The 12,218-nt window shown below is 38.3% G+C and overlaps 2 long non-coding RNA genes across 4 annotated transcripts in view; one reads left to right on the top strand and one right to left on the bottom strand.

Moving 5' to 3' along the window:
• LOC134484728 (uncharacterized) overlaps positions 1–12,218 on the bottom strand; it is a 76,912-nt gene that overhangs the window by 38,829 nt on the left and 25,865 nt on the right. The window contains exon 1 of one of the 3 annotated variants that reach the window (XR_010062448.1): positions 5,398–5,554. The exons of 1 other annotated variant lie outside the window; for it this stretch is intronic. This is a non-coding gene — a long non-coding RNA (uncharacterized LOC134484728). Of the gene's footprint in view, positions 1–3,051; positions 3,137–5,397; positions 5,555–12,218 lie in introns of those variants that run through there. One more of the 3 variants, XR_010062452.1, reaches the window with a different exon arrangement.
• On the top strand, positions 3,133–3,846 carry LOC134484730 (uncharacterized). The gene is made up of 2 exons (XR_010062459.1): positions 3,133–3,535; positions 3,630–3,846. It is a non-coding gene; the product is annotated as an uncharacterized LOC134484730 (long non-coding RNA).

The following is a 12,218-nucleotide window of genomic DNA, read 5'->3' as shown; positions in this document are numbered from 1 at the left end:
TAATATTATCCGTAAACTACAGGACATTCTCCACTAAGCTCATAGAGACAAAGAAGATACACAAGAAGAATGCCCCAAGTGCATATGATTGAGTCTCATGTAGAATGGGCATAAAATTGTCTAGGAGGCCGATTGAGGGAAGGAACTAGATGGGAGATGGAAGGAAGAGGAAAATGGATCCTGTGTGGGAAGGGAGAGGAGATATGACCCGATAGTCAGGAGAAGGAAAGGATATCTTGAACTTTTAGAGATGAGGAGGTAGGGGAAATCTCCAGGAAGAGAAAGAGTCCGGGATAATGAAGGTACGCACGAATCAATGGGGTTTACCGAAGCTGTGACTTACATTGGTGATATGGAACATTAAGAGGCCAACTCCTGTAGCCCGGAAGGACACCAGTGGAGGGATAAAGGCACAAATACAACTACAAAACTTTCTAGGCAAAATTTTTCAAGCCTAAAAGAAATTTAGAACCGTATTCTAGGGTCTATGTTCTCCTTTGCTTTATTGATGGCTGGTAATTTTCGTATAAAATAAGGATTTGGGACATTATCATTAGAAGTAGGTATACAATATTTATATTGTTATATTCACGCTTTAGCTGGGCCCACTTTGTTGCCAATATCATTACAAAAATATAAAATTATAATTAATAATTTTTATAATTATAATTTTATAATTATAATTATAAAATTAGAAAACAGAATTTTTGAGTACACATTCAGGAATATATATAAAGTCCTCTTTCAAAGAATGTACAATAAGAAAATGTAATATAATATTCATTCAATTTAACGTCTGGAGGGAAAATATTGGACTTTAGGAAACAGAGAAAACCTAGGAACTTGAACTGTATGTCACAGGAATGGACGTGGAAGTGAAATTATTATCCAGAATATTCTCCTCCACACCATGTTCCTAGATCTTTTTTACCAATGCCAAGCCCCTGACCAACATTCTCTATTCCGAACATGTAAGTACTAATGAAGCAAAGAGAAGTCTCTAGCTTTAAAGATATATAATATGTAAAGGTTTCCAGTATGTCACAGGAGACACTCTTGGAAAGGGCACCCTCAAATCTGGTCCATGGGAAAGTTCAGTGAGTCTTGGGTACGTATTGAGTGGGATTGCAGAAGTAGTAGCCTTTATCTGAGCCTTCCACACATGGGAATTAGGAGCTGCGATCTTCTTAGAATCATCTGGATTTCCCTGCTTGATATGGTTCCTGGAAGTCAGAGCGTTTATGTAATCAATTTCTTCAATGTAAAAGCCAGTTGTTGGGAAGGGCACATTTGTTCTTCTCAGAGCTCGTGGCTTTTACTCTTTTTGCTCTGAAGAAAAAGGTCCAAAGAAACAAAGGAAAGAAAAGTATGGTCTCCTCAGCAGTGTAAACACCTCCATGCTTTGGATTCCTATTGTGTAATTTGTTTATAACACTGATATCTGGAGGAGAAGAGCTTCTAGTTGAGACTTCATCATCTCAGTCTTTCTACTAGTATTACTCTGAATATCATTCTCTGACAGTGACTCTTTAGATTTCTGAGTCAATAGGTTTGATTAGCTGGCAGATTTCTTTTCTTTCTTTCATTGTTTTTATTTTTTATAAAATTTTATTGCTTTTTTAACTGGATATTTCTACATTTGAATTTCAAATGTTATTTCCTTTCCCAGTTTCTTTTCCATAATTAGCCTATACAATTCTGCTCCCCTTCTTCTATAACCCACCTTACTGCCCCCTGACATTGCCTTGAACTTGGAGTCAAACCCAATGACTTCTCCTTCCATTGGTGACCCCAAGGCCATGCTTTGCTACATATGCAGTTGGAGCCATAGTTCTTTCCATGTACAGTCTTTGAATATTGGTTTATTACCAGAAATCTCTGTTGCATTTGCATTGTTGTTCTTATGGTGTTGAAAGCACCTTTAGCTCTTTTAATCCTTTTTCAAACCCTACCAACAAGATGTCAATTTTCAGTTCACTGGCAGCATAGACTCCTTAGCTTCATCACTCTTATCTACATCTGGTTGCTGAATGTGTGTGTGTGTGTGTGTGTGTGTGTGTGTGTGTGTGTGTGTGTGCGTGTGTGTGTGTGTTTCTGTGTCTGTAGAGCTAAACAATGAATTCTCAAATGAGGAATATCAACATCCTTTGCCATCAGGTAAATGGAAATAAAAAAAAAATCCTGAGTTTCCACAGCACACCAATCAGAATGACGAGGATATATTTGGTCCCTTGTACAGCTATGGTGTTTGGTGGATTTTTAACATGGATTCTGCACTACTAGGTTAAGATTTTAGAATCCACAAATGACAAAGCCATATAGACTCCTTCCTATTCTTATGAACCTACTGAAGTAGAAGATTCACTGGACTTCAAGCCACTCCTCTCCCAGCCCATGTCATGAACTTTATGTTTGGACTGAATAAAGAATCATGGTAAAACATCCAAAACCCTCAAATCTGGCCATGGAAACACTGGAAGGTAGATATTAGAGAACCGCTATCTAATGCCACTGCAGAACCACATTATATAGTCTATGTTGTCCTTTCCTTTACTAATGTCAGGTAATTTTTGGATAAAATAAGGATTTAGGAGTTTATCATTTAAGTAGATACAGAATATTTACACTATTATATTCACTTTAGAACTGGGCCCCCTTTTTTCTAAAATCAGAGCAAAAAATGGAATAGGATAATAGAACATTGGAGTACACATTCAGCAATATATATAAAGTCCACTATCAAGGAATGTACAATAAGAAAATGTAATAAAATATTCACTCAATTAAAGGTCTGTAGGGAAAATATTGGCCTTTAGAAAAGAGAGATATCTGAGGAAATTGAACTATAGGCCAGAGGAATGGAACTGGGAATAAAATTATTATCCAGTAGAATCTCCTGCACTCCATATTCCTAGATCTTAGAGACCCAAGCCATGCCTCTGGCTAACTTTCCCCATTCAGAGCATGTGACCATTAGTGGAGCAGAGATAAGTCTCTACCTTAAGAGAGATTGAGTACATAAAGGTTTCCAGTGTGTCACAGGAGACATACCTGGAAAGGACACCCTCGAATCTGGTAAATGTAAGGAAAGCTGTTTAGCATGTAGGAGATGGCAGTTCTCAGTGACATCATAAATAGGACCTCCATGACAAATCTGTTGTAACTAGGAGAGCCCTAGCTTCTTCTGTGATGTAACAATTACTGTCCTGACAGGAACTGCCTCTCACATATTCCCTCAGTAACTCTCCGGTTTGCTAATTGGCCACTAATTCAGAGTAAACAGCCATTTGGGAGTGAGAACAAAAAGGATAAAGAGATCAGAGATGGGGAGAAAGAAGCTGACCTTCTGTCTTTGTATGAAAAAAAAGGAAAAATAAGTGGTACTTTGACAAGTTCAGGGAGCCCTTGGAAGGGTTGGAGTGGTATCGCTGAAGAGATAGACTTGATCTGAGACTTACACATATGGGAATCAAGAGCTGGAAGCTTCACAGAAGCATCTGGACTTCCCTGTTCTTATGGTTCCTGGATGTCAAAGGTTTTATATCATTCATTTCCTAATTACAAAGCAAAATTTTGAGAGGGCACAGTTGTTTTTCTGAGATCTATGGCCTTTTTTTCTTTTTGCCCAGAAGAAAAAGGTCCTAAGGAAGGAGGTAAAGACAAGTATTGGGTCCTCAGGTCAGAGTAAACTCCTCCAAGCTTTGGATACCTATAGTGCATTTTGTGTCTGACACGGATATCTCGGAGAAAGAAGTGCTTCTAGTTGAGACTTCATCATCTTTGTCTTACTACAAGTATTACTCTGAATACCAATTTAGATTTCTGAGTAAATAACTGTGATTAGTTGGAAGTTTTCTTTACTTTTATTTCTTTCTTTTTTAAATTTTTTATCAATTTAAGTGATTTTAAACTGGATGAGTCTATATTTACGTTTAAAATATTATTTCCTTTCTCAGTTTCCTGCCCATTAAATCACAACCTGTTCACAATCCCTTCTTCTCTAACCATAATTCTGCCCTTTGACATTCCCTTAAACTGGGAGACAAACCAAGGTAGAACCAAGGGCTTCTCCTTCCATTGGTGCCAAAAAAGCAATCCTCTGCCACATATGCATTTGGAGCCATATTTCTGTCTATGTTCATTCTTTGAATATTGGTCTAGTACCAGAAAGCTCTGGGTCATTGAGAATGTTGTTCTTTTGTAGTTAACAGCACCTTCAACAATTGTAATACTGTCTCAAAATCTACCAACAAGATGTCCGTTTTCAGTTCACTGGTTTGCCACTAACATTCACTTCTGTATTAGACATTCTCTAACTGTGTCTCTCAGGAAATATCTATATCCAGTTCCTGGTAGAATGCACTTCTTAGCTTCATAAATCTTATCTAATTTTGGTGGCTGATCACCATATATATATATATATATATATATATATATATATATATATATATATATATATATATATATATGTGTGTGTGTGTGTGTGTGTGTGTGTGTGATATACGTATGATATATATATATAATGATATATATGTATATATATATACATATACATATATATATAATGATATATATGAATATACTTTTGGTGGCTCCAACAGTTATGAAGTTAGGGGGAATTTTAACATGGATTCAGTGCAACTAGGTCAAGAATGTAGAATCCACAAATTGCATTGGCAAATAGATTCCCTCCTGTTCTTATGAAACTATTGAAGATGAGGTCTCCCTGGTCCTGAAGCCATTCTTATCACTTCCTATCCTTCTCTATCTTATGTTTGGCCTCAAGAAAGAATCATGGTAAAACATCCAAAAACCTCAAATCTAGCCCTGAGACACTGGAACAGAAGAACCGAGATCAAAACGGACCTGAGAACCAAATTCTATACTACATGTGGTCTTATGCTTTACTTATATGAGGAAATGTTAGGATTTAATAGTAATTTGGTGTTTACCACTTGAAGTAGGTACACCCAATTTACAGTGTTATAATCACTCTAGAGCTGGGTGCCTTTGTTGCGAAAATCATTGAAGAAAATAGAAGTGGAAAAAAGAATTTTCAGTACACATTCAGGAATATGTATAAAGTCACCTATCAAGGAATATACAATAAAAATTGAAATACACATGCATTCAATTAAAGGTCTGTAGGGAATAACTGGCCTTTGGGAAAATAGAAAACGAAGAAAATTGAACTGTGTCACAGAAATGAACCTGAGAATGAAAATATTATCTAGAAGAATCTTCTACACTCCTGTTCCTAAATCTCATCGACCCATGCCAAGACCCTGAATAACTTTGTCCATTCAGAGCATGTAACCACTAATGAAGCAAAGAGAAGTCACTAGCTTTAGAGAGATGGAGTATGTAAACATTTCCACTGTGTCACAGAAGACATACCTGGAAAGGGCACCCTCAAATCTAGTCAATGTAAGGAAAGCTCTTTAGCAGATAGGCCATGGCAGGTCTTAGAGACATCATCATTAGTTCATTCATGAAAAATCTCTGGTATCCTTGAGAGCCAAAGCTTCTTCTGTGATGTCACAAGTATTGCTGTGACTGCAACTGATCTTCAGATGTTCCTTCATTACCTCTAGGGTTTAGTAATTGGCCTCTAATTCAGAGTAAACAGTTATTTGGACGTGAGAAAAAAGAAGATGAAGAGATATGAGAAGGGGAATAGCTGGCTTTCTGTCTTGTTTTTTTTTAAAAAAAGAAAGGCATATGTGGTCCTTGGAAAGCTTAGTGAGTCCAAGGTAGGATTTGTGTGGGATCGCTAAAGAGATAGCCTTTTTTGAACCTTCCACATATGGGAATCATGAGCTGCAAGTCTCTTAGAAGCATCTGAACTTCCCTGTTCTTATGGTTCCTAAAATTCAAATAGTTTATATCATTCATTTCTTTATTACAAAACCCAAGTATTGTGAAGAGCACAATTGTTTTCCAGAGCTCATGACCTTTACTGTTTTTGTCAAGAAGAAAGGTACTAACGAAGAAGGGAAGTACAAATATTGTGTTGCTATCTCGAAGTAAACAACATGCTTTGGACACCAATAGTGATTTTTTTGTCTGCCACTAATATTAACGTGACAGAAGTGCTTCTAGTTGAGACTTCATCATCTCAGTCTTTCCACTAGTATTACTCTGCCACTTCACATTTACGAGTCAATATGTGTGATTACTTGACAGCTTTTACTTTCTTTTATATCTTTCTTTTTTATTTTTAGCAAATTTTATTGTTTTTTTTTAACGGGATGTTTCTATATTTAAATTTCAAATATTATTTCCTTTCTGAGTTTCCTGAGCATAAGATCCCTACACATTCCCATTTCCTTTTTCTCTAACCAGCCTTTCTCCCGCATGACATTCCCTTGAACTGAAAGATGTACAAGGGAGGACAAGGGCTTCTCTTTCCAATGTTGATCAAAAATTACATCCATTGCCATATATGAATTTGGAGCCATTCCTCAGTCCATGTACTTTCTTTGTGTATTCGTACAGTAAGAGAAAGCCCTGGTTCATTGGCATTGTTGTTCTTATGGGGTTGAAAGTACCTTAAGCTCTTCTAATCCTTTTTTTAAGTTTACCAAGAGCAGGTCCGTTTTTAGTTCACTGGTTTTTTACTAGCATTCACTTCTGTATTTGACATGCTGTATCATTGTCTCTCAGGAAAAATCTTTTTCCGATTCCTGGCAGAATGCAATTCTTACCTTCACCTATCTTATCTAGTTAGGTTGGCTGATATATATATATATATATGCTATGATTTTGGTGGCTCCTACACCTATGTGGTTAAGGGGAAAGTTAACATGGGTTCTGCCCAACTATGTCAAGAATCTAGAATTCACAAATGACAGTTTCAAATAGTCCTCTTGTGTTTACCTATTGAAGTAGATAATTTACTGTTCCTCAAGCCATGTTTCTCCCTTCACATCATCCAATATCTTAGGATTGGCCTGAAGAAAGAATCATGGTGAAACATCCTAAACCCTCAAGTCTGCCCATGGGAAAACTGGAAGCTATGTAGTCTAGTACTGATATCAAATGGGAGTAGAGAACTGAATTCAACAGTGAAAAATGTCCTTTGCTTTCCTGATGTCTGGAAATTTTTTGATAAAATAAGGATTTGGGAGTTTATCATTTGTAGTAGGTTCACAGTATTTACACTTTTATAATCACTCTATAGCTGGAGTCACTTGTGACCAAATTCATTAAAGAAAATGGAATTGGCCAACAAAATTTTTGAGTACACATTGAAGAATATTTACAAAGTCCCTTATCAAACAATATACAGTAAGAAATTGAAATACAATATTCATTCTATTCAAGGTCTGTAGGTAAATGCTGACCTTTGAGAAACGGAGAAACCCTCAAATATTGAACTGTATGTCACAAGAATGAACCTATGATATATAGAATAAAAATATTATCTAGAAGAATCTCCTACACTCCATTTTCCTAAAACTTTTTTACCCATGCCATGCCCCTTAATAACTTTCTGCATTCAGAACATGTAACCACTAGTGAAGCAGAGAGAAGTCTCTCCTTTAGATAGATGGAGTACATAAAGGTTTCCTCCGTGTCAAAGGAGACACACCAAGAAAGGGCACCCTCGAATCTTGTCAATGTAAAGAAAGATGTTCAGGATGTAGGACATGGCATTTCTCAGTGACATGACCATTAGGCCCTCCCTGAAAACTCTCTTGTAACCTGGAGAGCCCTGGCTTATTCTGTGATGTCATAACTGTTGCCATGACTGCAACTGTCTCTCAGATATCCTTCAATACCTCTAGGGTTTACTAATTGGCCTCTAATTCAGAGAAAATTGGAGAGTGATAACAAAGTGGATGATGAGATAGGATGGGGGGAAGGAAGCTGGCCTTCTGTCTTGGTATAAAAAACAAGGAAGAAATATGTGGTCCTTTGGAAAGCTCAGTGAGTCCTTGGTAGGAATTGAGTGGGGTCTCTGAAGAGATAGCCTTGATGTGAGCCTTCCACATAAGGGAAATAGGAGTTGGGAGACTGTCAGAAGCTTCTGGACTTCCCTGGTCTTATGGTTGCTGGATGTCAGAGGGTTTATATCATTTATTTCTTTATTCCAAAACCAAGTGTTATGAAGGACACAGTTGATTTCCTGAGAGCTCATGACTGTACTGTTTTTGTCAAGAAGAAAAGGTCCTAAGGAAGAAGGGAAAAACAAGTATTGTGTCCCTAACTCAAGTTAAACTCCTCAATGCTTTGGAAACCTATAGGGCACTTTGTGTCTGACACTGATATCTGGGAGAGAGAACTGCTTCTAGTTGAGACTTCATCATCTCAGTCTTTATACTAGTATTATCCTGACTACCACTTCAGATTTCTGAGTCAATATGTGAGATTGCTTGGCAGCTTTCTTTTTTTTATATCATTCATTTTTTTTATATTTTAACAATTTTTTCTTCTTTAAGTAGATGTTTCTACATATACATTTAAAATATTTCCTTTCTCCATTTCCTTTCCATAAGATCCCTACCCATTCCATTACCTTCTTCTCTAACCAGCCTTTCTGCCGCATGAAATTCCCTTGAACTGGGAGACAAACTGTGGAGGACAAGGCCTCTCTTTCCAATGTTGCCCAAAAAGGCCATCTCAGCCACATATGCATTTGGAGCCATAGGTCAGTCCATGTACTTTTTTTGTATGTTGGGCTAGTACGAGAAAGCTCTGGTCATTGGTATTGTTGTTAGTATGGGTTTGAAAACACCCTCAGCTCCTCTATCTTTATTCAAAATTTACCAAAAAGAGGTCCATATTCAGTTCACTGGCTTACTACTAGCATTAACTTATGTATTTGACATGCTATATCTGTGTCTCTCAAGAAATATTTATATCTGGTTCTTGGAAGAATGCACTTCTTACTTTCGTCAATCATATCTAGTTTTTTTGACTGATGTGTATATATATATATATATATATATATATATATATATATATATATATATATATATTTGATGGCTCCAACACCTAAGTGTTTAAGTGGAATGTTAACATGGATTCTGCCCACCTATGTCAAGAACATAGAATTCACAAATGACCATTTCAAAAATACTCCTTCCTGTTTTTATAAACCTATTTAAGTAAATGTTTAACTGTTCCTCAAGCCATTCTTCTCCCTGCCCATCATCTGGTATCTTATGTTTTGCCTTAAGATAGAATCATGTTAAAACATCCTAAAACCTCAAGTCTGGCCATAGGAATTCTGGAAGCTCAATAGTGTAGTACTGATATCAAATGGGACAAGAAAACAAATTCATTAGTCCATGTTGTCTTTTGCTTTCCTGATGTCTGGTAATTTTTTTTATAAAATAAGGATTTGGGAATTCATCATTTGAAATAGGTACACCATATTTACAATGTTATACTCACTCATTACCTGGGTCCCCTTTGTGACCAAAATCATTGCAGAGAATGGAATTTGAAAACAATATTTTTGGGTACACATGGAGGAATATTTACAAAGTCCCTTATCATGCCCAACCTCGACTAACAAGGAAGACATGACCAATGAAGATCTTCTTCAAGCAGTTTTACTCAGGAACCTTGATACAATTTTCAGACACTAGGGAACCCCCGGAGCACACTTAAATAGCTAGTGCTGGCCAATCCCAGCAAGCAACGTGGGCCATGCCGGTAGGCTGTCACTATGCAGAAGCTAGCAGACCAGGCAGGGATAGACAAATAAGAACCTGCTTACTACAAGGAGAGCGCACCATTGGGAGGGTGGAAGGTGGAAACCAGTGCCATGTTTGAGGCGGACCAAACACCGCTGCCTATAGTTCCCCCTTTTATTTAATTAACCAAGCAGGCAAAGGAACCACTGAGCATGGTGACCCCCCCAACCACGTGTCTTAGGATCATCTCTTCATTAAACCAGTCTTAGGACAACTCATCTTCCACAAGTTTCCATGCCATAGATAGAAGGTAGGTTGCCCATCACTGTGCACAGTCACTCACACATACTCGGGCGTGAGGTACAACAAGGTCTTCTGAATGACCCTTAGACAGGCTTGAGGGGACTGTCCTGCTTCAATGGCTGCAAACTGTGTGCCACCTCTGAACAAACCTCATTCTAAAATAGAAACCACAGGCACACTAGGGAGACCAGCAGCAAGAGTCCAGCTAGGGTTTCCATACCCACCCATACCCTCAGATGATTCATAGCATTAGCAATCCAAGATGACAATGTTGTAGCCAGTCTAGCATCTGCACGTGTGGAGTTCATCTTCAGGATGGCTACATGTAGCTGATCCATTTAGGAGTCGAATTCTCCTGCCCAATTGCCTTGAAGATAACGTGACAACTGTTTAACCAAATTAGAGGAGTGGGCTTAAAAGTCATGACGTATCGGCATGAGTCTTGGGAACACCAATAGTATCCCCCACCAGGGCTCTGTTTGAACCAGCATTTGGGTCACACCGAGGAGTGTCAGCAACAGCAGGATCATCATTCTTGTAGCACCTCCTGGTCAATCTTTCAGGGACCTACAAAGGATCTTGCAGATCCGGAGGAAACACACAAACAGACCCTCTTGCCCATGCCAACATGGGATCTGGTCCATGCTATAAGCCAGTGATCACATCTTTCCCTTTCACATAACTTTCAATGTGCCCGCCCGACACTGATGTCGGTCAGCAGCAGAAAGGCCATCATCATTCAAAATTAAAAAAAAAAATTAAGAATAAAAGGGGCTAAGGATATCTGTTCCTTGCGGCTTCTACCATGGCCTATTCCCCTTTTTTGTTTAATTATGCATTCCTTCAAGGTACGATGTGCTTGCTCAACAACACATTGATGTTGGGGATTATAAGGCAGGTCATGGCACATTCATCTGTTTATAAAAGGATTTGAAAGATTTGGCAGTTTATGCTGGGCCACGATCAGTTTTTAAGTGTTGAGGGTTTCCCCAAGCAGCCCAGGCTTAGAGGCAATGTCCAACAACATTGGGTCCATTTTCTCCACTCGTAGGGGTAGCATGAATGACACCTCAACAAGTATCCACAGAAACATGAATGTATTTTAGGCTCCCAAATCCAGATATGTGAGTTACATCCATTTGCCAAACCTTTAGGGGCAAAAGCCCTCTAGGATTAACCCCTACACTAAGGGGATGGTGAAAAGTGATACACTGTTGACATCCTAAAACTATCTGTCAAGCATCTGCTCAAGACAAGTGAAACTTCTGCTCTAAGGTCTTAGTAAGCACATTAAATTGTTTATGAAACTGTTGGGCTTCATCCAATGATGAGCTTAGGAATATGAACTCCATTCGGGTACATCTATCCACAAGATCATTTCACTCACTGAGAGGAGCAGGCAAACCTTTATGTGCTCTAATATTTTGGACAAAAAACTTGTGACCTCTTTCTCAGATCAATTCCTGAAGTTCCCTCAGCAGCTGGCATACCGTGCTGCTAATTTTAATAGGGCCAGCCACTTCTAATATCTTAACTGCATTAACATATATGACGAATCAGAGAGAAAATTAAAGCAAAGGAACAATTTTGTACACTTCCTGCACAATCTTGAATTCAATTATTTGTGGAGAGCCGGGTTGATATTGGCACAAAATTGTCTCTTGATGGTTAATCACATAAGCTCCACAGCCATTTTTGGATCCATCTGTAAAAATGTTTGGCGCCCCCTATATAGGAACACTGAAAGATCACGGGATGTTCTTTAAAGAAGGATAGCAAAGAGTGTTTTGGATAATGATTATCTATCCCTCCATGGAATCCACAGCATGATATAGCCCAATCATCCACAGTGCCACACAAGATCTTCATCTGCTGACCTGTATAGGGCACAATGATTGAGGTTGGGGAAACAACAAATTATTGTACGCACTGTTGGATCGCATTCAGGGCTAATCATGCAACTGCTGTATGGTAATACTCTACTGATCTAGCTGGAGAAGCCTTGGGATAAACCCAAAGCAGAGGACCATCTTGCCACAACAATACTGTGTGCTGCCTGTGGGTGGCTAGAATGCATAACACCCTCCTTCCATCGATGTAAAATTGTGCCTTGTAATCCTTTTTCAACCTTCTCTAAAGCTTCCTTTGCTTCATCAGTCAATTGTCTTGGAGATTACAAGGCCGAATCCACAACTAAAGTATTATACAATGGTTTTAATTCATTATTTGGTAATTTTAAATGACATCTGACCCAATTAATATCTCTGA

The sequence above is a fragment of the Rattus norvegicus genome (genome assembly GCF_036323735.1).
Source record: "Rattus norvegicus strain BN/NHsdMcwi chromosome Y unlocalized genomic scaffold, GRCr8 chrY_unlocalized_39, whole genome shotgun sequence".
NCBI classification, from domain to species: domain Eukaryota; kingdom Metazoa; phylum Chordata; class Mammalia; order Rodentia; family Muridae; genus Rattus; species Rattus norvegicus.
The sequence above is the reverse complement of the archived record's forward strand: the minus strand, read 5'-3'. Positions and strand labels throughout refer to the sequence as shown.